Raw genomic sequence first — 26345 nt, 5'->3', positions numbered from 1 at the left:
GTGCTCCTCCTAAATGTTTCGTACATCATGCATTAGTGGTGATTATCAACACTGTGTTGTGTGTCAGCTTTTTATGGTCATCAATTGCACTCTTCTTGTGTTGCTCACTCAGTCTTGTAACTCAAAAGTACGTCGTTGTCATCCAAGCCTAGCACTTGGAGCAGGCCAAATCAAATGGCTCGTCCCCGTGACACTCGAGAAACTTCCACAAGGCTTTCATGACATGTCGCAATCAAAGTCCTTCCACAACCTGCAGCGACATTTCTGCAACGACGCGGGTCCCGATACCAAAGGTATGACTTACGCTTCTGATCTATAAAATAAAACCACCACTCGGAAAGCGCTATTCCCTTCCCACATCCCTCAGAATGTGGTGAACGATCATCGATTACAACCAAGATGCGATGAATCTCGATCGCAAGCCTCACGCTCAGGGAGAGTGCTACCACTCATCATCGTGGTTACGTCTACTCCAGCTTTGAACTAGAGAGAGTTGAAGACATACTACAGAAATGATCCTGTGAAGTATGATCTTGCTTGCAAGCTATCACCGCTCGCTACTTATGCCACGAGACCGTCAACACGCCCTACGAGAATACGACACACTCTTCACATTTCGCGATTTACAAGCTCGGACATTCTGCAAAGAACCTACTTCTACTCTTACTTGGCCGCCATGATCTCGCTCAGCTATTTTGTGCGCTACCAGTGCTTCTTGCGTTCCGAAATGAGAGACCATTGCCTCAGGCGAGACTGTATGTAAACACCGCTTGCACCTCCGGCCGCTAGATGGCGGCCTGGGGCACATACAGTAGCATTCTACGGCGCAAGCAGACATGCCAAATAGCCACTGAAAGAGAAACACACAAGAGGGCATTCATAGGACTCTTGTGCTTTCTTTAAAACCGCCTCTCTCTTCGAAATTTTTCGCACAGCACTAGCTCATTCACCTCACTCTAACAGTGCGAACTCTTGTCGATATTTGGCCTCTTTCATGCATACTTCCTCTTTCGTTTCACTTTGCGTCTTACTTGATACCCGCCCTTGGAGCTGCTGATATACAATACTCGCAACAAATGTGTTTCTCTCTGTATCTCTTTTCGCCTATCACGAGTATTGCTTTTCCTCACATGGCAATTATGAAAACACCCACAGCTGAACAAACACTTCCATTCAGCGCCACGTCCATACTATCAATCATACACCAGTAATTTCACAGCTACTTGCTCCACTAATACATTTCTTATGTCTACTGTTAAACAGATGAAGAATCAAAGTATACAACAAGTCTCTATCAACATCACTGTCAGGACATTTTACAGACCTACGCATACCATGCCAATCTGTATGCTTCAACTATGATGGCCCATGTGCTATGAATACAGAAATTTCTCATAAAATAACAAATAATTTTACAACTATACAACTACTCCGACAAGCTCCTTACTAAAATGCTACATGTTTAGCAATCCCCCCATCATCTCAGAATAATCCCAAGCAGTGCTTTCATCCCATGAGCACTTCTTTGCAAGCAAAACCACAAACTGCTTTTTATACTAGCTTCCTTGTCACAGTGAACAGGAGACTAATGCTAGTGCCTCAGTTTACTAAAAAGCTTTTTTCGCTTGCAACATATAAACTACCAACTTGAACCTCACACACACACACATACAGAAAACTTAATTCCACAGAAATTTAGGAGTAACAGTGGTTACCTCACATTTTCATACATACTCAAATAGCTACTTCTGTGCACTTCACACAATGTTCTCATCGTGTTCCACCAGAGAACACAGTTATCACTATGCATGGATTCTGGTAAAAGAGCATTAAAAAAACAAACAGCCTGATCAAAGTGATTATCTGCACATCCTCTGCCAATATCATGTCACTCTATACCCGAGGGAAACTAGAATGCAGGGAAAGGAGCTTTGTTGTGAGCACTGTGTTGGTATTTCATCATTTACTGACCAAAGTCTTCTCAAGCCAAGTATGCACCAGCTCTGTGTATGGCTGGGTCAATCAAGAGCCCCTATCAATTTTACTTAAAAGACAAGCAGCATCAACAACTCACAGGAGGCACTGAACATTTTTACCATTATCTGCACCACCTTCCACTGATTTACTGAAGAAGAAACTGCAAAGTCTGCCCAATTTTGTACACAAGTAATCTTGAAAACATTGGAGTCAACAGCAGATACATAGTTTCCAAGACTGTAGCTAGGAACAACCCTTCAATTTCAAGATTTATCTCTCACTGAGACACACCATACCCAAACTACACCTAGCAGGAAATTACTACTTACTTCATTTCTAGCTATTTATGTCATATTCAACAACTGTCTCTTTCTCACCTAAATCTTCTACACAACTGAGTACACTGTTATGAACAAACACATTATGGCAACAAGCCAGTGTCACTAATATCCACTCTATTGAAAACCATTTAAATACTCATCCTGCCCAACTAACCACCATCTTCGGCCCAAAGCTCACTCACATCATACCTACAAATCACAAACTTCTGTGGTAAAAATAATTTTGGGTTTCAAAACATAATCTACTAATCACATACCAGTATTTCTTACAAAGCCTATCATTCATCATTCACTTGAAAATATCAGTTTATATGCTGTTGTGCAACCGCAGTGCAAGTAAACACTCTCAAATCATCTAGAACTGAGGTACGGAAAGGGTTCACCAAGTGTTTCCAGGTAGTCCTGTAGCTCCCTCTCTGTCTTTACACAATCGTCTAACACACTGTACGCCATTTCAGGGCAAATGTACTTGTTTCATTATACTACGACACGGCCTATTACAATTTCAAATTTTAAAAAAACAAATATCTGCCTGATCCAACGTCATCCGCTACTCCGCGCCCTTCATTCACACAACACAATCTACCTCTTGCTACTTACATTACGTTTTCACTTGTGATTATGGCTCAGCAATAGCCGAGCACTACGAAAAATACCTTATAGACTCATTTAATGTTCCCCTCCACGGAAATCTTTAGTAAAAGGCGAAAGATTTATTCGTTTTGAAGGGAAACCAGAGTGCCGATCAACGCCCTCACTTCAATACTTATGGCTGCTTCTCTATTACTTCTCCGCGAGAACGCGGAAAATTCTTTCCGTCTTGTCTACTTCTCTACCGTCAACAGACTTCCAGTGTCATGCAAGCACACACCCCAAACTAACTGTCAACGCTGAAACACGTGTCGGCCAAATGTCGTCGCTATTACTCTTTAGTTAACTATTTTCATCATTTCTGTCACCATTCAAGCTGCTTCATTACCTCACCTGCCGACAGATGGCAGCACGCCTAATTCCTGTCGGCGACTCACCGTCCGACATACAACGTCCGACACACAACTGCCCGCACTGCTCTGCATCTAACACTAATCTCTCTCCTCCCTACCACATTCGTTCACTGAAAAAACTGACAACTAGACAGTTCTTTGTACGCAAAACTAGGCCACATCAGACGCAACGTGTATGTAGATGTATGGTGCAAGGGAAATATCCCCCTACTCCCACACATCTAATTAATACTAGTTGACAACAGAAATAAAATTTCTGTCGATAGTATTTGAACCAGTCTTATTCATTTGCCAATTTCATGCATTCCTTCTTGCAGATAACAGTGCCTTGCAAATCGCTCAATTCATGTTTGCTAGCCAAACGTGCTCCTCCTAAATGTTTCGTACATCATGCATTAGTGGTGATTATCAACACTGTGTTGTGTGTCAGCTTTTTATGGTCATCAATTGCACTCTTCTTGTGTTGCTCACTCAGTCTTGTAACTCAAAAGTACGTCGTTGTCATCCAAGCCTAGCACTTGGAGCAGGCCAAATCAAATGGCTCGTCCCCGTGACACTCGAGAAACTTCCACAAGGCTTTCATGACATGTCGCAATCAAAGTCCTTCCACAACCTGCAGCGACATTTCTGCAACGACGCGGGTCCCGATACCAAAGGTATGACTTACGCTTCTGATCTATAAAATAAAACCACCACTCGGAAAGCGCTATTCCCTTCCCACATCCCTCAGAATGTGGTGAACGATCATCGATTACAACCAAGATGCGATGAATCTCGATCGCAAGCCTCACGCTCAGGGAGAGTGCTACCACTCATCATCGTGGTTACGTCTACTCCAGCTTTGAACTAGAGAGAGTTCAAGACATACTACAGAAATGATCCTGTGAAGTATGATCTTGCTTGCAAGCTATCACCGCTCGCTACTTATGCCACGAGACCGTCAACACGCCCTACGAGAATACGACACACTCTTCACATTTCGCGATTTACAAGCTCGGACATGCTGCAAAGAACCTACTTCTACTCTTACTTGGCCGCCATGATCTCGCTCAGCTATTTTGTGCGCTACCAGTGCTTCTTGCGTTCCGAAATGAGAGACCATTGCCTCAGGCGAGACTGTATGTAAACACCGCTTGCACCTCCGGCCGCTAGATGGCGGCCTGGGGCACATACAGTAGCATTCTACGGCGCAAGCAGACATGCCAAATAGCCACTGAAAGAGAAACACACAAGAGGGCATTCATAGGACTCTTGTGCTTTCTTTAAAACCGCCTCTCTCTTCGAAATTTTTCGCACAGCACTAGCTCATTCACCTCACTCTAACAGTGCGAACTCTTGTCGATATTTGGCCTCTTTCATGCATACTTCCTCTTTCGTTTCACTTTGCGTCTTACTTGATACCCGCCCTTGGAGCTGCTGATATACAATACTCGCAACAAATGTGTTTCTCTCTGTATCTCTTTTCGCCTATCACGAGTATTGCTTTTCCTCACATGGCAATTATGAAAACACCCACAGCTGAACAAACACTTCCATTCAGCGCCACGTCCATACTATCAATCATACACCAGTAATTTCACAGCTACTTGCTCCACTAATACATTTCTTATGTCTACTGTTAAACAGATGAAGAATCAAAGTATACAACAAGTCTCTATCAACATCACTGTCAGGACATTTTACAGACCTACGCATACCATGCCAATCTGTATGCTTCAACTATGATGGCCCATGTGCTATGAATACAGAAATTTCTCATAAAATAACAAATAATTTTACAACTATACAACTACTCCGACAAGCTCCTTACTAAAATGCTACATGTTTAGCAATCCCCCCATCATCTCAGAATAATCCCAAGCAGTGCTTTCATCCCATGAGCACTTCTTTGCAAGCAAAACCACAAACTGCTTTTTATACTAGCTTCCTTGTCACAGTGAACAGGAGACTAATGCTAGTGCCTCAGTTTACTAAAAAGCTTTTTTCGCTTGCAACATATAAACTACCAACTTGAACCTCACACACACACACATACAGAAAACTTAATTCCACAGAAATTTAGGAGTAACAGTGGTTACCTCACATTTTCATACATACTCAAATAGCTACTTCTGTGCACTTCACACAATGTTCTCATCGTGTTCCACCAGAGAACACAGTTATCACTATGCATGGATTCTGGTAAAAGAGCATTAAAAAAACAAACAGCCTGATCAAAGTGATTATCTGCACATCCTCTGCCAATATCATGTCACTCTATACCCGAGGGAAACTAGAATGCAGGGAAAGGAGCTTTGTTGTGAGCACTGTGTTGGTATTTCATCATTTACTGACCAAAGTCTTCTCAAGCCAAGTATGCACCAGCTCTGTGTATGGCTGGGTCAATCAAGAGCCCCTATCAATTTTACTTAAAAGACAAGCAGCATCAACAACTCACAGGAGGCACTGAACATTTTTACCATTATCTGCACCACCTTCCACTGATTTACTGAAGAAGAAACTGCAAAGTCTGCCCAATTTTGTACACAAGTAATCTTGAAAACATTGGAGTCAACAGCAGATACATAGTTTCCAAGACTGTAGCTAGGAACAACCCTTCAATTTCAAGATTTATCTCTCACTGAGACACACCATACCCAAACTACACCTAGCAGGAAATTACTACTTACTTCATTTCTAGCTATTTATGTCATATTCAACAACTGTCTCTTTCTCACCTAAATCTTCTACACAACTGAGTACACTGTTATGAACAAACACATTATGGCAACAAGCCAGTGTCACTAATATCCGCTCTATTGAAAACCATTTAAATACTCATCCTGCCCAACTAACCACCATCTTCGGCCCAAAGCTCACTCACATCATACCTACAAATCACAAACTTCTGTGGTAAAAATAATTTTGGGTTTCAAAACATAATCTACTAATCACATACCAGTATTTCTTACAAAGCCTATCATTCATCATTCACTTGAAAATATCAGTTTATATGCTGTTGTGCAACTGCAGTGCAAGTAAACACTCTCAAATCATCTAGAACTGAGGTACGGAAAGGGTTCACCAAGTGTTTCCAGGTAGTCCTGTAGCTCCCTCTCTGTCTTTACACAATCGTCTAACACACTGTACGCCATTTCAGGGCAAATGTACTTGTTTCATTATACTACGACACGGCCTATTACAATTTCAAATTTTAAAAAAACAAATATCTGCCTGATCCAACGTCATCCGCTACTCCGCGCCCTTCATTCACACAACACAATCTACCTCTTGCTACTTACATTACGTTTTCACTTGTGATTATGGCTCAGCAATAGCCGAGCACTACGAAAAATACCTTATAGACTCATTTAATGTTCCCCTCCACGGAAATCTTTAGTAAAAGGCGAAAGATTTATTCGTTTTGAAGGGAAACCAGAGTGCCGATCAACGCCCTCACTTCAATACTTATGGCTGCTTCTCTATTACTTCTCCGCGAGAACGCGGAAAATTCTTTCCGTCTTGTCTACTTCTCTACCGTCAACAGACTTCCAGTGTCATGCAAGCACACACCCCAAACTAACTGTCAACGCTGAAACACGTGTCTGCCAAATGTCGTCGCTATTACTCTTTAGTTAACTATTTTCATCATTTCTGTCACCATTCAAGCTGCTTCATTACCTCACCTGCCGACAGATGGCAGCACGCCTAATTCCTGTCGGCGACTCACCGTCCGACATACAACGTCCGACACACAATTGCCCGCACTGCTCTGCATCTAACACTAATCTCTCTCCTCCCTACCACATTCGTTCACTGAAAAAACTGACAACTAGACAGTTCTTTGTACGCAAAACTAGGCCACATCAGACGATACGTGTATGTAGATGTATGGTGCAAGGGAAATATCCCCCTACTCCCACACATCTAATTAATACTAGTTGACAACAGAAATAAAATTTCTGTCGATAGTATTTGAACCAGTCTTATTCATTTGCCAATTTCATGCATTCCTTCTTGCAGATAACAGTGCCTTGCAAATCGCTCAATTCATGTTTGCTAGCCAAACGTGCTCCTCCTAAATGTTTCGTACATCATGCATTAGTGGTGATTATCAACACTGTGTTGTGTGTCAGCTTTTTATGGTCATCAATTGCACTCTTCTTGTGTTGCTCACTCAGTCTTGTAACTCAAAAGTACGTCGTTGTCATCCAAGCCTAGCACTTGGAGCAGGCCAAATCAAATGGCTCGTCCCCGTGACACTCGAGAAACTTCCACAAGGCTTTCATGACATGTCGCAATCAAAGTCCTTCCACAACCTGCAGCGACATTTCTGCAACGACGCGGGTCCCGATACCAAAGGTATGACTTACGCTTCTGATCTATAAAATAAAACCACCACTCGGAAAGCGCTATTCCCTTCCCACATCCCTCAGAATGTGGTGAACGATCATCGATTACAACCAAGATGCGATGAATCTCGATCGCAAGCCTCACGCTCAGGGAGAGTGCTACCACTCATCATCGTGGTTACGTCTACTCCAGCTTTGAACTAGAGAGAGTTGAAGACATACTACAGAAATGATCCTGTGAAGTATGATCTTGCTTGCAAGCTATCACCGCTCGCTACTTATGCCACGAGACCGTCAACACGCCCTACGAGAATACGACACACTCTTCACATTTCGCGATTTACAAGCTCGGACATGCTGCAAAGAACCTACTTCTACTCTTACTTGGCCGCCATGATCTCGCTCAGCTATTTTGTGCGCTACCAGTGCTTCTTGCGTTCCGAAATGAGAGACCATTGCCTCAGGCGAGACTGTATGTAAACACCGCTTGCACCTCCGGCCGCTAGATGGCGGCCTGGGGCACATACAGTAGCATTCTACGGCGCAAGCAGACATGCCAAATAGCCACTGAAAGAGAAACACACAAGAGGGCATTCATAGGACTCTTGTGCTTTCTTTAAAACCGCCTCTCTCTTCGAAATTTTTCGCACAGCACTAGCTCATTCACCTCACTCTAACAGTGCGAACTCTTGTCGATATTTGGCCTCTTTCATGCATACTTCCTCTTTCGTTTCACTTTGCGTCTTACTTGATACCCGCCCTTGGAGCTGCTGATATACAATACTCGCAACAAATGTGTTTCTCTCTGTATCTCTTTTCGCCTATCACGAGTATTGCTTTTCCTCACATGGCAATTATGAAAACACCCACAGCTGAACAAACACTTCCATTCAGCGCCACGTCCATACTATCAATCATACACCAGTAATTTCACAGCTACTTGCTCCACTAATACATTTCTTATGTCTACTGTTAAACAGATGAAGAATCAAAGTATACAACAAGTCTCTATCAACATCACTGTCAGGACATTTTACAGACCTACGCATACCATGCCAATCTGTATGCTTCAACTATGATGGCCCATGTGCTATGAATACAGAAATTTCTCATAAAATAACAAATAATTTTACAACTATACAACTACTCCGACAAGCTCCTTACTAAAATGCTACATGTTTAGCAATCCCCCCATCATCTCAGAATAATCCCAAGCAGTGCTTTCATCCCATGAGCACTTCTTTGCAAGCAAAACCACAAACTGCTTTTTATACTAGCTTCCTTGTCACAGTGAACAGGAAACTAATGCTAGTGCCTCAGTTTACTAAAAAGCTTTTTTCGCTTGCAACATATAAACTACCAACTTGAACCTCACACACACACACATACAGAAAACTTAATTCCACAGAAATTTAGGAGTAACAGTGGTTACCTCACATTTTCATACATACTCAAATAGCTACTTCTGTGCACTTCACACAATGTTCTCATCGTGTTCCACCAGAGAACACAGTTATCACTATGCATGGATTCTGGTAAAAGAGCATTAAAAAAACAAACAGCCTGATCAAAGTGATTATCTGCACATCCTCTGCCAATATCATGTCACTCTATACCCGAGGGAAACTAGAATGCAGGGAAAGGAGCTTTGTTGTGAGCACTGTGTTGGTATTTCATCATTTACTGACCAAAGTCTTCTCAAGCCAAGTATGCACCAGCTCTGTGTATGGCTGGGTCAATCAAGAGCCCCTATCAATTTTACTTAAAAGACAAGCAGCATCAACAACTCACAGGAGGCACTGAACATTTTTACCATTATCTGCACCACCTTCCACTGATTTACTGAAGAAGAAACTGCAAAGTCTGCCCAATTTTGTACACAAGTAATCTTGAAAACATTGGAGTCAACAGCAGATACATAGTTTCCAAGACTGTAGCTAGGAACAACCCTTCAATTTCAAGATTTATCTCTCACTGAGACACACCATACCCAAACTACACCTAGCAGGAAATTACTACTTACTTCATTTCTAGCTATTTATGTCATATTCAACAACTGTCTCTTTCTCACCTAAATCTTCTACACAACTGAGTACACTGTTATGAACAAACACATTATGGCAACAAGCCAGTGTCACTAATATCCACTCTATTGAAAACCATTTAAATACTCATCCTGCCCAACTAACCACCATCTTCGGCCCAAAGCTCACTCACATCATACCTACAAATCACAAACTTCTGTGGTAAAAATAATTTTGGGTTTCAAAACATAATCTACTAATCACATACCAGTATTTCTTACAAAGCCTATCATTCATCATTCACTTGAAAATATCAGTTTATATGCTGTTGTGCAACTGCAGTGCAAGTAAACACTCTCAAATCATCTAGAACTGAGGTACGGAAAGGGTTCACCAAGTGTTTCCAGGTAGTCCTGTAGCTCCCTCTCTGTCTTTACACAATCGTCTAACACACTGTACGCCATTTCAGGGCAAATGTACTTGTTTCATTATACTACGACACGGCCTATTACAATTTCAAATTTTAAAAAAACAAATATCTGCCTGATCCAACGTCATCCGCTACTCCGCGCCCTTCATTCACACAACACAATCTACCTCTTGCTACTTACATTACGTTTTCACTTGTGATTATGGCTCAGCAATAGCCGAGCACTACGAAAAATACCTTATAGACTCATTTAATGTTCCCCTCCACGGAAATCTTTAGTAAAAGGCGAAAGATTTATTCGTTTTGAAGGGAAACCAGAGTGCCGATCAACGCCCTCACTTCAATACTTATGGCTGCTTCTCTATTACTTCTCCGCGAGAACGCGGAAAATTCTTTCCGTCTTGTCTACTTCTCTACCGTCAACAGACTTCCAGTGTCATGCAAGCACACACCCCAAACTAACTGTCAACGCTGAAACACGTGTCTGCCAAATGTCGTCGCTATTACTCTTTAGTTAACTATTTTCATCATTTCTGTCACCATTCAAGCTGCTTCATTACCTCACCTGCCGACAGATGGCAGCACGCCTAATTCCTGTCGGCGACTCACCGACCGGCATACAACGTCCGACACACAACTGCGCGCACTGCTCTGCATCTAACACTAATCTCTCTCCTCCCTACCACATTCGTTCACTGAAAAAACTGACAACTAGACAGTCCTTTGTACGCAAAACTAGGCCACATCAGACGATACGTGTATGTAGATGTATGGTGCAAGGGAAATATCCCCCTACTCCCACACATCTAATTAATACTAGTTGACAACAGAAATAAAATTTCTGTCGATAGTATTTGAACCAGTCTTATTCATTTGCCAATTTCATGCATTCCTTCTTGCAGATAACAGTGCCTTGCAAATCGCTCAATTCATGTTTGCTAGCCAAACGTGCTCCTCCTAAATGTTTCGTACATCATGCATTAGTGGTGATTATCAACACTGTGTTGTGTGTCAGCTTTTTATGGTCATCAATTGCACTCTTCTTGTGTTGCTCACTCAGTCTTGTAACTCAAAAGTACGTCGTTGTCATCCAAGCCTAGCACTTGGAGCAGGCCAAATCAAATGGCTCGTCCCCGTGACACTCGAGAAACTTCCACAAGGCTTTCATGACATGTCGCAATCAAAGTCCTTCCACAACCTGCAGCGACATTTCTGCAACGACGCGGGTCCCGATACCAAAGGTATGACTTACGCTTCTGATCTATAAAATAAAACCACCACTCGGAAAGCGCTATTCCCTTCCCACATCCCTCAGAATGTGGTGAACGATCATCGATTACAACCAAGATGCGATGAATCTCGATCGCAAGCCTCACGCTCAGGGAGAGTGCTACCACTCATCATCGTGGTTACGTCTACTCCAGCTTTGAACTAGAGAGAGTTGAAGACATACTACAGAAATGATCCTGTGAAGTATGATCTTGCTTGCAAGCTATCACCGCTCGCTACTTATGCCACGAGACCGTCAACACGCCCTACGAGAATACGACACACTCTTCACATTTCGCGATTTACAAGCTCGGACATTCTGCAAAGAACCTACTTCTACTCTTACTTGGCCGCCATGATCTCGCTCAGCTATTTTGTGCGCTACCAGTGCTTCTTGCGTTCCGAAATGAGAGACCATTGCCTCAGGCGAGACTGTATGTAAACACCGCTTGCACCTCCGGCCGCTAGATGGCGGCCTGGGGCACATACAGTAGCATTCTACGGCGCAAGCAGACATGCCAAATAGCCACTGAAAGAGAAACACACAAGAGGGCATTCATAGGACTCTTGTGCTTTCTTTAAAACCGCCTCTCTCTTCGAAATTTTTCGCACAGCACTAGCTCATTCACCTCACTCTAACAGTGCGAACTCTTGTCGATATTTGGCCTCTTTCATGCATACTTCCTCTTTCGTTTCACTTTGCGTCTTACTTGATACCCGCCCTTGGAGCTGCTGATATACAATACTCGCAACAAATGTGTTTCTCTCTGTATCTCTTTTCGCCTATCACGAGTATTGCTTTTCCTCACATGGCAATTATGAAAACACCCACAGCTGAACAAACACTTCCATTCAGCGCCACGTCCATACTATCAATCATACACCAGTAATTTCACAGCTACTTGCTCCACTAATACATTTCTTATGTCTACTGTTAAACAGATGAAGAATCAAAGTATACAACAAGTCTCTATCAACATCACTGTCAGGACATTTTACAGACCTACGCATACCATGCCAATCTGTATGCTTCAACTATGATGGCCCATGTGCTATGAATACAGAAATTTCTCATAAAATAACAAATAATTTTACAACTATACAACTACTCCGACAAGCTCCTTACTAAAATGCTACATGTTTAGCAATCCCCCCATCATCTCAGAATAATCCCAAGCAGTGCTTTCATCCCATGAGCACTTCTTTGCAAGCAAAACCACAAACTGCTTTTTATACTAGCTTCCTTGTCACAGTGAACAGGAGACTAATGCTAGTGCCTCAGTTTACTAAAAAGCTTTTTTCGCTTGCAACATATAAACTACCAACTTGAACCTCACACACACACACATACAGAAAACTTAATTCCACAGAAATTTAGGAGTAACAGTGGTTACCTCACATTTTCATACATACTCAAATAGCTACTTCTGTGCACTTCACACAATGTTCTCATCGTGTTCCACCAGAGAACACAGTTATCACTATGCATGGATTCTGGTAAAAGAGCATTAAAAAAACAAACAGCCTGATCAAAGTGATTATCTGCACATCCTCTGCCAATATCATGTCACTCTATACCCGAGGGAAACTAGAATGCAGGGAAAGGAGCTTTGTTGTGAGCACTGTGTTGGTATTTCATCATTTACTGACCAAAGTCTTCTCAAGCCAAGTATGCACCAGCTCTGTGTATGGCTGGGTCAATCAAGAGCCCCTATCAATTTTACTTAAAAGACAAGCAGCATCAACAACTCACAGGAGGCACTGAACATTTTTACCATTATCTGCACCACCTTCCACTGATTTACTGAAGAAGAAACTGCAAAGTCTGCCCAATTTTGTACACAAGTAATCTTGAAAACATTGGAGTCAACAGCAGATACATAGTTTCCAAGACTGTAGCTAGGAACAACCCTTCAATTTCAAGATTTATCTCTCACTGAGACACACCATACCCAAACTACACCTAGCAGGAAATTACTACTTACTTCATTTCTAGCTATTTATGTCATATTCAACAACTGTCTCTTTCTCACCTAAATCTTCTACACAACTGAGTACACTGTTATGAACAAACACATTATGGCAACAAGCCAGTGTCACTAATATCCACTCTATTGAAAACCATTTAAATACTCATCCTGCCCAACTAACCACCATCTTCGGCCCAAAGCTCACTCACATCATACCTACAAATCACAAACTTCTGTGGTAAAAATAATTTTGGGTTTCAAAACATAATCTACTAATCACATACCAGTATTTCTTACAAAGCCTATCATTCATCATTCACTTGAAAATATCAGTTTATATGCTGTTGTGCAACCGCAGTGCAAGTAAACACTCTCAAATCATCTAGAACTGAGGTACGGAAAGGGTTCACCAAGTGTTTCCAGGTAGTCCTGTAGCTCCCTCTCTGTCTTTACACAATCGTCTAACACACTGTACGCCATTTCAGGGCAAATGTACTTGTTTCATTATACTACGACACGGCCTATTACAATTTCAAATTTTAAAAAAACAAATATCTGCCTGATCCAACGTCATCCGCTACTCCGCGCCCTTCATTCACACAACACAATCTACCTCTTGCTACTTACATTACGTTTTCACTTGTGATTATGGCTCAGCAATAGCCGAGCACTACGAAAAATACCTTATAGACTCATTTAATGTTCCCCTCCACGGAAATCTTTAGTAAAAGGCGAAAGATTTATTCGTTTTGAAGGGAAACCAGAGTGCCGATCAACGCCCTCACTTCAATACTTCTCCGCGAGAACGCGGAAAATTCTTTCCGTCTTGTCTACTTCTCTACCGTCAACAGACTTCCAGTGTCATGCAAGCACACACCCCAAACTAACTGTCAACGCTGAAACACGTGTCTGCCAAATGTCGTCGCTATTACTCTTTAGTTAACTATTTTCATCATTTCTGTCACCATTCAAGCTGCTTCATTACCTCACCTGCTGACAGATGGCAGCACGCCTAATTCCTGTCGGCGACTCACCGTCCGACATACAACGTCCGACACACAACTGCCCGCACTGCTCTGCATCTAACACTAATCTCTCTCCTCCCTACCACATTCGTTCACTGAAAAAACTGACAACTAGACAGTTCTTTGTACGCAAAACTAGGCCACATCAGACGATACGTGTATGTAGATGTATGGTGCAAGGGAAATATCCCCCTACTCCCACACATCTAATTAATACTAGTTGACAACAGAAATAAAATTTCTGTCGATAGTATTTGAACCAGTCTTATTCATTTGCCAATTTCATGCATTCCTTCTTGCAGATAACAGTGCCTTGCAAATCGCTCAATTCATGTTTGCTAGCCAAACGTGCTCCTCCTAAATGTTTCGTACATCATGCATTAGTGGTGATTATCAACACTGTGTTGTGTGTCAGCTTTTTATGGTCATCAATTGCACTCTTCTTGTGTTGCTCACTCAGTCTTGTAACTCAAAAGTACGTCGTTGTCATCCAAGCCTAGCAATTGGAGCAGGCCAAATCAAATGGCTCGTCCCCGTGACACTCGAGAAACTTCCACAAGGCTTTCATGACATGTCGCAATCAAAGTCCTTCCACAACCTGCAGCGACATTTCTGCAACGACGCGGGTCCCGATACCAAAGGTATGACTTACGCTTCTGATCTATAAAATAAAACCACCACTCGGAAAGCGCTATTCCCTTCCCACATCCCTCAGAATGTGGTGAACGATCATCGATTACAACCAAGATGCGATGAATCTCGATCGCAAGCCTCACGCTCAGGGAGAGTGCTACCACTCATCATCGTGGTTACGTCTACTCCAGCTTTGAACTAGAGAGAGTTGAAGACATACTACAGAAATGATCCTGTGAAGTATGATCTTGCTTGCAAGCTATCACCGCTCGCTACTTATGCCACGAGACCGTCAACACGCCCTACGAGAATACGACACACTCTTCACATTTCGCGATTTACAAGCTCGGACATTCTGCAAAGAACCTACTTCTACTCTTACTTGGCCGCCATGATCTCGCTCAGCTATTTTGTGCGCTACCAGTGCTTCTTGCGTTCCGAAATGAGAGACCATTGCCTCAGGCGAGACTGTATGTAAACACCGCTTGCACCTCCGGCCGCTAGATGGCGGCCTGGGGCACATACAGTAGCATTCTACGGCGCAAGCAGACATGCCAAATAGCCACTGAAAGAGAAACACACAAGAGGGCATTCATAGGACTCTTGTGCTTTCTTTAAAACCGCCTCTCTCTTCGAAATTTTTCGCACAGCACTAGCTCATTCACCTCACTCTAACAGTGCGAACTCTTGTCGATATTTGGCCTCTTTCATGCATACTTCCTCTTTCGTTTCACTTTGCGTCTTACTTGATACCCGCCCTTGGAGCTGCTGATATACAATACTCGCAACAAATGTGTTTCTCTCTGTATCTCTTTTCGCCTATCACGAGTATTGCTTTTCCTCACATGGCAATTATGAAAACACCCACAGCTGAACAAACACTTCCATTCAGCGCCACGTCCATACTATCAATCATACACCAGTAATTTCACAGCTACTTGCTCCACTAATACATTTCTTATGTCTACTGTTAAACAGATGAAGAACCAAAGTATACAACAAGTCTCTATCAACATCACTGTCAGGACATTTTACAGACCTACGCATACCATGCCAATCTGTATGCTTCAACTATGATGGCCCATGTGCTATGAATACAGAAATTTCTCATAAAATAACAAATAATTTTACAACTATACAACTACTCCGACAAGCTCCTTACTAAAATGCTACATGTTTAGCAATCCCCCCATCATCTCAGAATAATCCCAAGCAGTGCTTTCATCCCATGAGCACTTCTTTGCAAGCAAAACCACAAACTGCTTTTTATACTAGCTTCCTTGTCACAGTGAACAGGAGACTAATGCTAGTGCCTCAGTTTACTAAAAAGCTTTTTTCGCTTGCAACATATAAACTACCAACTTGAACCTCACACACACACACACACACACATACAGAAAACTTAATTCCACAGAAATTTAGGAGTAACAGTGGTTACCTCACATTTTCATACATACTCAAATAGCTACTTCTGTGCACTTCACACAATGTTCTCATCGTGTTCCACCAGAGAACACAGTTATCACTATGCATGGATTCTGGTAAAAGAGCATTAAAAAAACAAACAGCCTGATCAAAGTGATTATCTGCACATCCTCTGCCAATATCATGTCACTCTATACCCGAGGGAAACTAGAATGCAGGGAAAGAGCTTTGTTGTGAGCACTGTGTTGGTATTTCATCATTTACTGACCAAAGTCTTCTCAAGCCAAGTATGCACCAGCTCTGTGTATGGCTGGGTCAATCAAGAGCCCCTATCAATTTTACTTAAAAGACAAGCAGCATCAACAACTCACAGGAGGCACTGAACATTTTTACCATTATCTGCACCACCTTCCACTGATTTACTGAAGAAGAAACTGCAAAGTCTGCCCAATTTTGTACACAAGTAATCTTGAAAACATTGGAGTCAACAGCAGATACATAGTTTCCAAGACTGTAGCTAGGAACAACCCTTCAATTTCAAGATTTATCTCTCACTGAGACACACCATACCCAAACTACACCTAGCAGGAAATTACTACTTACTTCATTTCTAGCTATTTATGTCATATTCAACAACTGTCTCTTTCTCACCTAAATCTTCTACACAACTGAGTACACTGTTATGAACAAACACATTATGGCAACAAGCCAGTGTCACTAATATCCACTCTATTGAAAACCATTTAAATACTCATCCTGCCCAACTAACCACCATCTTCGGCCCAAAGCTCACTCACATCATACCTACAAATCACAAACTTCTGTGGTAAAAATAATTTTGGGTTTCAAAACATAATCTACTAATCACATACCAGTATTTCTTACAAAGCCTATCATTCATCATTCACTTGAAAATATCAGTTTATATGCTGTTGTGCAACCGCAGTGCAAGTAAACACTCTCAAATCATCTAGAACTGAGGTACGGAAAGGGTTCACCAAGTGTTTCCAGGTAGTCCTGTAGCTCCCTCTCTGTCTTTACACAATCGTCTAACACACTGTACGCCATTTCAGGGCAAATGTACTTGTTTCATTATACTACGACACGGCCTATTACAATTTCAAATTTTAAAAAAACAAATATCTGCCTGATCCAACGTCATCCGCTACTCCGCGCCCTTCATTCACACAACACAATCTACCTCTTGCTACTTACATTACGTTTTCACTTGTGATTATGGCTCAGCAATAGCCGAGCACTACGAAAAATACCTTATAGACTCATTTAATGTTCCCCTCCACGGAAATCTTTAGTAAAAGGCGAAAGATTTATTCGTTTTGAAGGGAAACCAGAGTGCCGATCAACGCCCTCACTTCAATACTTATGGCTGCTTCTCTATTACTTCTCCGCGAGAACGCGGAAAATTCTTTCCGTCTTGTCTACTTCTCTACCGTCAACAGACTTCCAGTGTCATGCAAGCACACACCCCAAACTAACTGTCAACGCTGAAACACGTGTCTGCCAAATGTCGTCGCTATTACTCTTTAGTTAACTATTTTCATCATTTCTGTCACCATTCAAGCTGCTTCATTACCTCACCTGCCGACAGATGGCAGCACGCCTAATTCCTGTCGGCGACTCACCGTCCGACATACAACGTCCGACACACAATTGCCCGCACTGCTCTGCATCTAACACTAATCTCTCTCCTCCCTACCACATTCGTTCACTGAAAAAACTGACAACTAGACAGTTCTTTGTACGCAAAACTAGGCCACATCAGACGATACGTGTATGTAGATGTATGGTGCAAGGGAAATATCCCCCTACTCCCACACATCTAATTAATACTAGTTGACAACAGAAATAAAATTTCTGTCGATAGTATTTGAACCAGTCTTATTCATTTGCCAATTTCATGCATTCCTTCTTGCAGATAACAGTGCCTTGCAAATCGCTCAATTCATGTTTGCTAGCCAAACGTGCTCCTCCTAAATGTTTCGTACATCATGCATTAGTGGTGATTATCAACACTGTGTTGTGTGTCAGCTTTTTATGGTCATCAATTGCACTCTTCTTGTGTTGCTCACTCAGTCTTGTAACTCAAAAGTACGTCGTTGTCATCCAAGCCTAGCACTTGGAGCAGGCCAAATCAAATGGCTCGTCCCCGTGACACTCGAGAAACTTCCACAAGGCTTTCATGACATGTCGCAATCAAAGTCCTTCCACAACCTGCAGCGACATTTCTGCAACGACGCGGGTCCCGATACCAAAGGTATGACTTACGCTTCTGATCTATAAAATAAAACCACCACTCGGAAAGCGCTATTCCCTTCCCACATCCCTCAGAATGTGGTGAACGATCATCGATTACAACCAAGATGCGATGAATCTCGATCGCAAGCCTCACGCTCAGGGAGAGTGCTACCACTCATCATCGTGGTTACGTCTACTCCAGCTTTGAACTAGAGAGAGTTCAAGACATACTACAGAAATGATCCTGTGAAGTATGATCTTGCTTGCAAGCTATCACCGCTCGCTACTTATGCCACGAGACCGTCAACACGCCCTACGAGAATACGACACACTCTTCACATTTCGCGATTTACAAGCTCGGACATGCTGCAAAGAACCTACTTCTACTCTTACTTGGCCGCCATGATCTCGCTCAGCTATTTTGTGCGCTACCAGTGCTTCTTGCGTTCCGAAATGAGAGACCATTGCCTCAGGCGAGACTGTATGTAAACACCGCTTGCACCTCCGGCCGCTAGATGGCGGCCTGGGGCACATACAGTAGCATTCTACGGCGCAAGCAGACATGCCAAATAGCCACTGAAAGAGAAACACACAAGAGGGCATTCATAGGACTCTTGTGCTTTCTTTAAAACCGCCTCTCTCTTCGAAATTTTTCGCACAGCACTAGCTCATTCACCTCACTCTAACAGTGCGAACTCTTGTCGATATTTGGCCTCTTTCATGCATACTTCCTCTTTCGTTTCACTTTGCGTCTTACTTGATACCCGCCCTTGGAGCTGCTGATATACAATACTCGCAACAAATGTGTTTCTCTCTGTATCTCTTTTCGCCTATCACGAGTATTGCTTTTCCTCACATGGCAATTATGAAAACACCCACAGCTGAACAAACACTTCCATTCAGCGCCACGTCCATACTATCAATCATACACCAGTAATTTCACAGCTACTTGCTCCACTAATACATTTCTTATGTCTACTGTTAAACAGATGAAGAATCAAAGTATACAACAAGTCTCTATCAACATCACTGTCAGGACATTTTACAGACCTACGCATACCATGCCAATCTGTATGCTTCAACTATGATGGCCCATGTGCTATGAATACAGAAATTTCTCATAAAATAACAAATAATTTTACAACTATACAACTACTCCGACAAGCTCCTTACTAAAATGCTACATGTTTAGCAATCCCCCCATCATCTCAGAATAATCCCAAGCAGTGCTTTCATCCCATGAGCACTTCTTTGCAAGCAAAACCACAAACTGCTTTTTATACTAGCTTCCTTGTCACAGTGAACAGGAAACTAATGCTAGTGCCTCAGTTTACTAAAAAGCTTTTTTCGCTTGCAACATATAAACTACCAACTTGAACCTCACACACACACACATACAGAAAACTTAATTCCACAGAAATTTAGGAGTAACAGTGGTTACCTCACATTTTCATACATACTCAAATAGCTACTTCTGTGCACTTCACACAATGTTCTCATCGTGTTCCACCAGAGAACACAGTTATCACTATGCATGGATTCTGGTAAAAGAGCATTAAAAAAACAAACAGCCTGATCAAAGTGATTATCTGCACATCCTCTGCCAATATCATGTCACTCTATACCCGAGGGAAACTAGAATGCAGGGAAAGGAGCTTTGTTGTGAGCACTGTGTTGGTATTTCATCATTTACTGACCAAAGTCTTCTCAAGCCAAGTATGCACCAGCTCTGTGTATGGCTGGGTCAATCAAGAGCCCCTATCAATTTTACTTAAAAGACAAGCAGCATCAACAACTCACAGGAGGCACTGAACATTTTTACCATTATCTGCACCACCTTCCACTGATTTACTGAAGAAGAAACTGCAAAGTCTGCCCAATTTTGTACACAAGTAATCTTGAAAACATTGGAGTCAACAGCAGATACATAGTTTCCAAGACTGTAGCTAGGAACAACCCTTCAATTTCAAGATTTATCTCTCACTGAGACACACCATACCCAAACTACACCTAGCAGGAAATTACTACTTACTTCATTTCTAGCTATTTATGTCATATTCAACAACTGTCTCTTTCTCACCTAAATCTTCTACACAACTGAGTACACTGTTATGAACAAACACATTATGGCAACAAGCCAGTGTCACTAATATCCACTCTATTGAAAACCATTTAAATACTCATCCTGCCCAACTAACCACCATCTTCGGCCCAAAGCTCACTCACATCATACCTACAAATCACAAACTTCTGTGGTAAAAATAATTTTGGGTTTCAAAACATAATCTACTAATCACATACCAGTATTTCTTACAAAGCCTATCATTCATCATTCACTTGAAAATATCAGTTTATATGCTGTTGTGCAACTGCAGTGCAAGTAAACACTCTCAAATCATCTAGAACTGAGGTACGGAAAGGGTTCACCAAGTGTTTCCAGGTAGTCCTGTAGCTCCCTCTCTGTCTTTACACAATCGTCTAACACACTGTACGCCATTTCAGGGCAAATGTACTTGTTTCATTATACTACGACACGGCCTATTACAATTTCAAATTTTAAAAAAACAAATATCTGCCTGATCCAACGTCATCCGCTACTCCGCGCCCTTCATTCACACAACACAATCTACCTCTTGCTACTTACATTACGTTTTCACTTGTGATTATGGCTCAGCAATAGCCGAGCACTACGAAAAATACCTTATAGACTCATTTAATGTTCCCCTCCACGGAAATCTTTAGTAAAAGGCGAAAGATTTATTCGTTTTGAAGGGAAACCAGAGTGCCGATCAACGCCCTCACTTCAATACTTATGGCTGCTTCTCTATTACTTCTCCGCGAGAACGCGGAAAATTCTTTCCGTCTTGTCTACTTCTCTACCGTCAACAGACTTCCAGTGTCATGCAAGCACACACCCCAAACTAACTGTCAACGCTGAAACACGTGTCTGCCAAATGTCGTCGCTATTACTCTTTAGTTAACTATTTTCATCATTTCTGTCACCATTCAAGCTGCTTCATTACCTCACCTGCCGACAGATGGCAGCACGCCTAATTCCTGTCGGCGACTCACCGACCGGCATACAACGTCCGACACACAACTGCGCGCACTGCTCTGCATCTAACACTAATCTCTCTCCTCCCTACCACATTCGTTCACTGAAAAAACTGACAACTAGACAGTCCTTTGTACGCAAAACTAGGCCACATCAGACGATACGTGTATGTAGATGTATGGTGCAAGGGAAATATCCCCCTACTCCCACACATCTAATTAATACTAGTTGACAACAGAAATAAAATTTCTGTCGATAGTATTTGAACCAGTCTTATTCATTTGCCAATTTCATGCATTCCTTCTTGCAGATAACAGTGCCTTGCAAATCGCTCAATTCATGTTTGCTAGCCAAACGTGCTCCTCCTAAATGTTTCGTACATCATGCATTAGTGGTGATTATCAACACTGTGTTGTGTGTCAGCTTTTTATGGTCATCAATTGCACTCTTCTTGTGTTGCTCACTCAGTCTTGTAACTCAAAAGTACGTCGTTGTCATCCAAGCCTAGCACTTGGAGCAGGCCAAATCAAATGGCTCGTCCCCGTGACACTCGAGAAACTTCCACAAGGCTTTCATGACATGTCGCAATCAAAGTCCTTCCACAACCTGCAGCGACATTTCTGCAACGACGCGGGTCCCGATACCAAAGGTATGACTTACGCTTCTGATCTATAAAATAAAACCACCACTCGGAAAGCGCTATTCCCTTCCCACATCCCTCAGAATGTGGTGAACGATCATCGATTACAACCAAGATGCGATGAATCTCGATCGCAAGCCTCACGCTCAGGGAGAGTGCTACCACTCATCATCGTGGTTACGTCTACTCCAGCTTTGAACTAGAGAGAGTTGAAGACATACTACAGAAATGATCCTGTGAAGTATGATCTTGCTTGCAAGCTATCACCGCTCGCTACTTATGCCACGAGACCGTCAACACGCCCTACGAGAATACGACACACTCTTCACATTTCGCGATTTACAAGCTCGGACATTCTGCAAAGAACCTACTTCTACTCTTACTTGGCCGCCATGATCTCGCTCAGCTATTTTGTGCGCTACCAGTGCTTCTTGCGTTCCGAAATGAGAGACCATTGCCTCAGGCGAGACTGTATGTAAACACCGCTTGCACCTCCGGCCGCTAGATGGCGGCCTGGGGCACATACAGTAGCATTCTACGGCGCAAGCAGACATGCCAAATAGCCACTGAAAGAGAAACACACAAGAGGGCATTCATAGGACTCTTGTGCTTTCTTTAAAACCGCCTCTCTCTTCGAAATTTTTCGCACAGCACTAGCTCATTCACCTCACTCTAACAGTGCGAACTCTTGTCGATATTTGGCCTCTTTCATGCATACTTCCTCTTTCGTTTCACTTTGCGTCTTACTTGATACCCGCCCTTGGAGCTGCTGATATACAATACTCGCAACAAATGTGTTTCTCTCTGTATCTCTTTTCGCCTATCACGAGTATTGCTTTTCCTCACATGGCAATTATGAAAACACCCACAGCTGAACAAACACTTCCATTCAGCGCCACGTCCATACTATCAATCATACACCAGTAATTTCACAGCTACTTGCTCCACTAATACATTTCTTATGTCTACTGTTAAACAGATGAAGAATCAAAGTATACAACAAGTCTCTATCAACATCACTGTCAGGACATTTTACAGACCTACGCATACCATGCCAATCTGTATGCTTCAACTATGATGGCCCATGTGCTATGAATACAGAAATTTCTCATAAAATAACAAATAATTTTACAACTATACAACTACTCCGACAAGCTCCTTACTAAAATGCTACATGTTTAGCAATCCCCCCATCATCTCAGAATAATCCCAAGCAGTGCTTTCATCCCATGAGCACTTCTTTGCAAGCAAAACCACAAACTGCTTTTTATACTAGCTTCCTTGTCACAGTGAACAGGAGACTAATGCTAGTGCCTCAGTTTACTAAAAAGCTTTTTTCGCTTGCAACATATAAACTACCAACTTGAACCTCACACACACACACATACAGAAAACTTAATTCCACAGAAATTTAGGAGTAACAGTGGTTACCTCACATTTTCATACATACTCAAATAGCTACTTCTGTGCACTTCACACAATGTTCTCATCGTGTTCCACCAGAGAACACAGTTATCACTATGCATGGATTCTGGTAAAAGAGCATTAAAAAAACAAACAGCCTGATCAAAGTGATTATCTGCACATCCTCTGCCAATATCATGTCACTCTATACCCGAGGGAAACTAGAATGCAGGGAAAGGAGCTTTGTTGTGAGCACTGTGTTGGTATTTCATCATTTACTGACCAAAGTCTTCTCAAGCCAAGTATGCACCAGCTCTGTGTATGGCTGGGTCAATCAAGAGCCCCTATCAATTTTACTTAAAAGACAAGCAGCATCAACAACTCACAGGAGGCACTGAACATTTTTACCATTATCTGCACCACCTTCCACTGATTTACTGAAGAAGAAACTGCAAAGTCTGCCCAATTTTGTACACAAGTAATCTTGAAAACATTGGAGTCAACAGCAGATACATAGTTTCCAAGACTGTAGCTAGGAACAACCCTTCAATTTCAAGATTTATCTCTCACTGAGACACACCATACCCAAACTACACCTAGCAGGAAATTACTACTTACTTCATTTCTAGCTATTTATGTCATATTCAACAACTGTCTCTTTCTCACCTAAATCTTCTACACAACTGAGTACACTGTTATGAACAAACACATTATGGCAACAAGCCAGTGTCACTAATATCCACTCTATTGAAAACCATTTAAATACTCATCCTGCCCAACTAACCACCATCTTCGGCCCAAAGCTCACTCACATCATACCTACAAATCACAAACTTCTGTGGTAAAAATAATTTTGGGTTTCAAAACATAATCTACTAATCACATACCAGTATTTCTTACAAAGCCTATCATTCATCATTCACTTGAAAATATCAGTTTATATGCTGTTGTGCAACCGCAGTGCAAGTAAACACTCTCAAATCATCTAGAACTGAGGTACGGAAAGGGTTCACCAAGTGTTTCCAGGTAGTCCTGTAGCTCCCTCTCTGTCTTTACACAATCGTCTAACACACTGTACGCCATTTCAGGGCAAATGTACTTGTTTCATTATACTACGACACGGCCTATTACAATTTCAAATTTTAAAAAAACAAATATCTGCCTGATCCAACGTCATCCGCTACTCCGCGCCCTTCATTCACACAACACAATCTACCTCTTGCTACTTACATTACGTTTTCACTTGTGATTATGGCTCAGCAATAGCCGAGCACTACGAAAAATACCTTATAGACTCATTTAATGTTCCCCTCCACGGAAATCTTTAGTAAAAGGCGAAAGATTTATTCGTTTTGAAGGGAAACCAGAGTGCCGATCAACGCCCTCACTTCAATACTTCTCCGCGAGAACGCGGAAAATTCTTTCCGTCTTGTCTACTTCTCTACCGTCAACAGACTTCCAGTGTCATGCAAGCACACACCCCAAACTAACTGTCAACGCTGAAACACGTGTCTGCCAAATGTCGTCGCTATTACTCTTTAGTTAACTATTTTCATCATTTCTGTCACCATTCAAGCTGCTTCATTACCTCACCTGCTGACAGATGGCAGCACGCCTAATTCCTGTCGGCGACTCACCGTCCGACATACAACGTCCGACACACAACTGCCCGCACTGCTCTGCATCTAACACTAATCTCTCTCCTCCCTACCACATTCGTTCACTGAAAAAACTGACAACTAGACAGTTCTTTGTACGCAAAACTAGGCCACATCAGACGATACGTGTATGTAGATGTATGGTGCAAGGGAAATATCCCCCTACTCCCACACATCTAATTAATACTAGTTGACAACAGAAATAAAATTTCTGTCGATAGTATTTGAACCAGTCTTATTCATTTGCCAATTTCATGCATTCCTTCTTGCAGATAACAGTGCCTTGCAAATCGCTCAATTCATGTTTGCTAGCCAAACGTGCTCCTCCTAAATGTTTCGTACATCATGCATTAGTGGTGATTATCAACACTGTGTTGTGTGTCAGCTTTTTATGGTCATCAATTGCACTCTTCTTGTGTTGCTCACTCAGTCTTGTAACTCAAAAGTACGTCGTTGTCATCCAAGCCTAGCAATTGGAGCAGGCCAAATCAAATGGCTCGTCCCCGTGACACTCGAGAAACTTCCACAAGGCTTTCATGACATGTCGCAATCAAAGTCCTTCCACAACCTGCAGCGACATTTCTGCAACGACGCGGGTCCCGATACCAAAGGTATGACTTACGCTTCTGATCTATAAAATAAAACCACCACTCGGAAAGCGCTATTCCCTTCCCACATCCCTCAGAATGTGGTGAACGATCATCGATTACAACCAAGATGCGATGAATCTCGATCGCAAGCCTCACGCTCAGGGAGAGTGCTACCACTCATCATCGTGGTTACGTCTACTCCAGCTTTGAACTAGAGAGAGTTGAAGACATACTACAGAAATGATCCTGTGAAGTATGATCTTGCTTGCAAGCTATCACCGCTCGCTACTTATGCCACGAGACCGTCAACACG

The 26345-nt window shown here is 42.3% G+C and overlaps 15 non-coding genes across 15 annotated transcripts; all 15 read right to left on the bottom strand.

Annotated features, from left to right (window-relative positions):
• Nucleotides 1-328: 328 nt before the first annotated feature.
• On the bottom strand, nucleotides 329-535 carry LOC126476574 (small nucleolar RNA U3). Its single transcript, XR_007587068.1, has one exon. It is a non-coding gene; the product is annotated as a small nucleolar RNA U3 (small nucleolar RNA).
• A 2406-nt stretch (nucleotides 536-2941) lies between these two features.
• Nucleotides 2942-3060, bottom strand: LOC126476661 (U5 spliceosomal RNA). The gene has a single exon (XR_007587141.1). It is a non-coding gene; the product is annotated as a U5 spliceosomal RNA (small nuclear RNA).
• A 953-nt stretch (nucleotides 3061-4013) lies between these two features.
• Nucleotides 4014-4220, bottom strand: LOC126476549 (small nucleolar RNA U3). The gene has a single exon (XR_007587045.1). It is a non-coding gene; the product is annotated as a small nucleolar RNA U3 (small nucleolar RNA).
• Nucleotides 4221-6626: 2406 nt separating this feature from the next.
• LOC126476660 (U5 spliceosomal RNA) lies at nucleotides 6627-6745 on the bottom strand. Its single transcript, XR_007587140.1, has one exon. It is a non-coding gene; the product is annotated as a U5 spliceosomal RNA (small nuclear RNA).
• A 953-nt stretch (nucleotides 6746-7698) lies between these two features.
• LOC126476573 (small nucleolar RNA U3) lies at nucleotides 7699-7905 on the bottom strand. Its single transcript, XR_007587067.1, has one exon. It is a non-coding gene; the product is annotated as a small nucleolar RNA U3 (small nucleolar RNA).
• Nucleotides 7906-10311: 2406 nt separating this feature from the next.
• On the bottom strand, nucleotides 10312-10430 carry LOC126476659 (U5 spliceosomal RNA). Its single transcript, XR_007587139.1, has one exon. It is a non-coding gene; the product is annotated as a U5 spliceosomal RNA (small nuclear RNA).
• A 953-nt stretch (nucleotides 10431-11383) lies between these two features.
• LOC126476572 (small nucleolar RNA U3) lies at nucleotides 11384-11590 on the bottom strand. Its single transcript, XR_007587066.1, has one exon. It is a non-coding gene; the product is annotated as a small nucleolar RNA U3 (small nucleolar RNA).
• Nucleotides 11591-13996: 2406 nt separating this feature from the next.
• On the bottom strand, nucleotides 13997-14115 carry LOC126476658 (U5 spliceosomal RNA). The gene has a single exon (XR_007587138.1). It is a non-coding gene; the product is annotated as a U5 spliceosomal RNA (small nuclear RNA).
• A 932-nt stretch (nucleotides 14116-15047) lies between these two features.
• Nucleotides 15048-15254, bottom strand: LOC126476571 (small nucleolar RNA U3). Its single transcript, XR_007587065.1, has one exon. It is a non-coding gene; the product is annotated as a small nucleolar RNA U3 (small nucleolar RNA).
• A 2413-nt stretch (nucleotides 15255-17667) lies between these two features.
• On the bottom strand, nucleotides 17668-17786 carry LOC126476656 (U5 spliceosomal RNA). The gene has a single exon (XR_007587137.1). It is a non-coding gene; the product is annotated as a U5 spliceosomal RNA (small nuclear RNA).
• A 953-nt stretch (nucleotides 17787-18739) lies between these two features.
• LOC126476548 (small nucleolar RNA U3) lies at nucleotides 18740-18946 on the bottom strand. Its single transcript, XR_007587044.1, has one exon. It is a non-coding gene; the product is annotated as a small nucleolar RNA U3 (small nucleolar RNA).
• Nucleotides 18947-21352: 2406 nt separating this feature from the next.
• Nucleotides 21353-21471, bottom strand: LOC126476655 (U5 spliceosomal RNA). Its single transcript, XR_007587136.1, has one exon. It is a non-coding gene; the product is annotated as a U5 spliceosomal RNA (small nuclear RNA).
• Nucleotides 21472-22424: 953 nt separating this feature from the next.
• LOC126476570 (small nucleolar RNA U3) lies at nucleotides 22425-22631 on the bottom strand. The gene has a single exon (XR_007587064.1). It is a non-coding gene; the product is annotated as a small nucleolar RNA U3 (small nucleolar RNA).
• Nucleotides 22632-25037: 2406 nt separating this feature from the next.
• LOC126476654 (U5 spliceosomal RNA) lies at nucleotides 25038-25156 on the bottom strand. Its single transcript, XR_007587135.1, has one exon. It is a non-coding gene; the product is annotated as a U5 spliceosomal RNA (small nuclear RNA).
• Nucleotides 25157-26088: 932 nt separating this feature from the next.
• On the bottom strand, nucleotides 26089-26295 carry LOC126476568 (small nucleolar RNA U3). Its single transcript, XR_007587063.1, has one exon. It is a non-coding gene; the product is annotated as a small nucleolar RNA U3 (small nucleolar RNA).
• Nucleotides 26296-26345: the final 50 nt, after the last annotated feature.

Source organism: Schistocerca serialis, chromosome 4 (assembly GCF_023864345.2).
Source record: "Schistocerca serialis cubense isolate TAMUIC-IGC-003099 chromosome 4, iqSchSeri2.2, whole genome shotgun sequence".
In the NCBI taxonomy this organism is placed as follows: domain Eukaryota; kingdom Metazoa; phylum Arthropoda; class Insecta; order Orthoptera; family Acrididae; genus Schistocerca; species Schistocerca serialis.
Note: the sequence above shows the minus strand (reverse complement) of the source record. Positions and strands in the feature narration are given on the sequence as shown.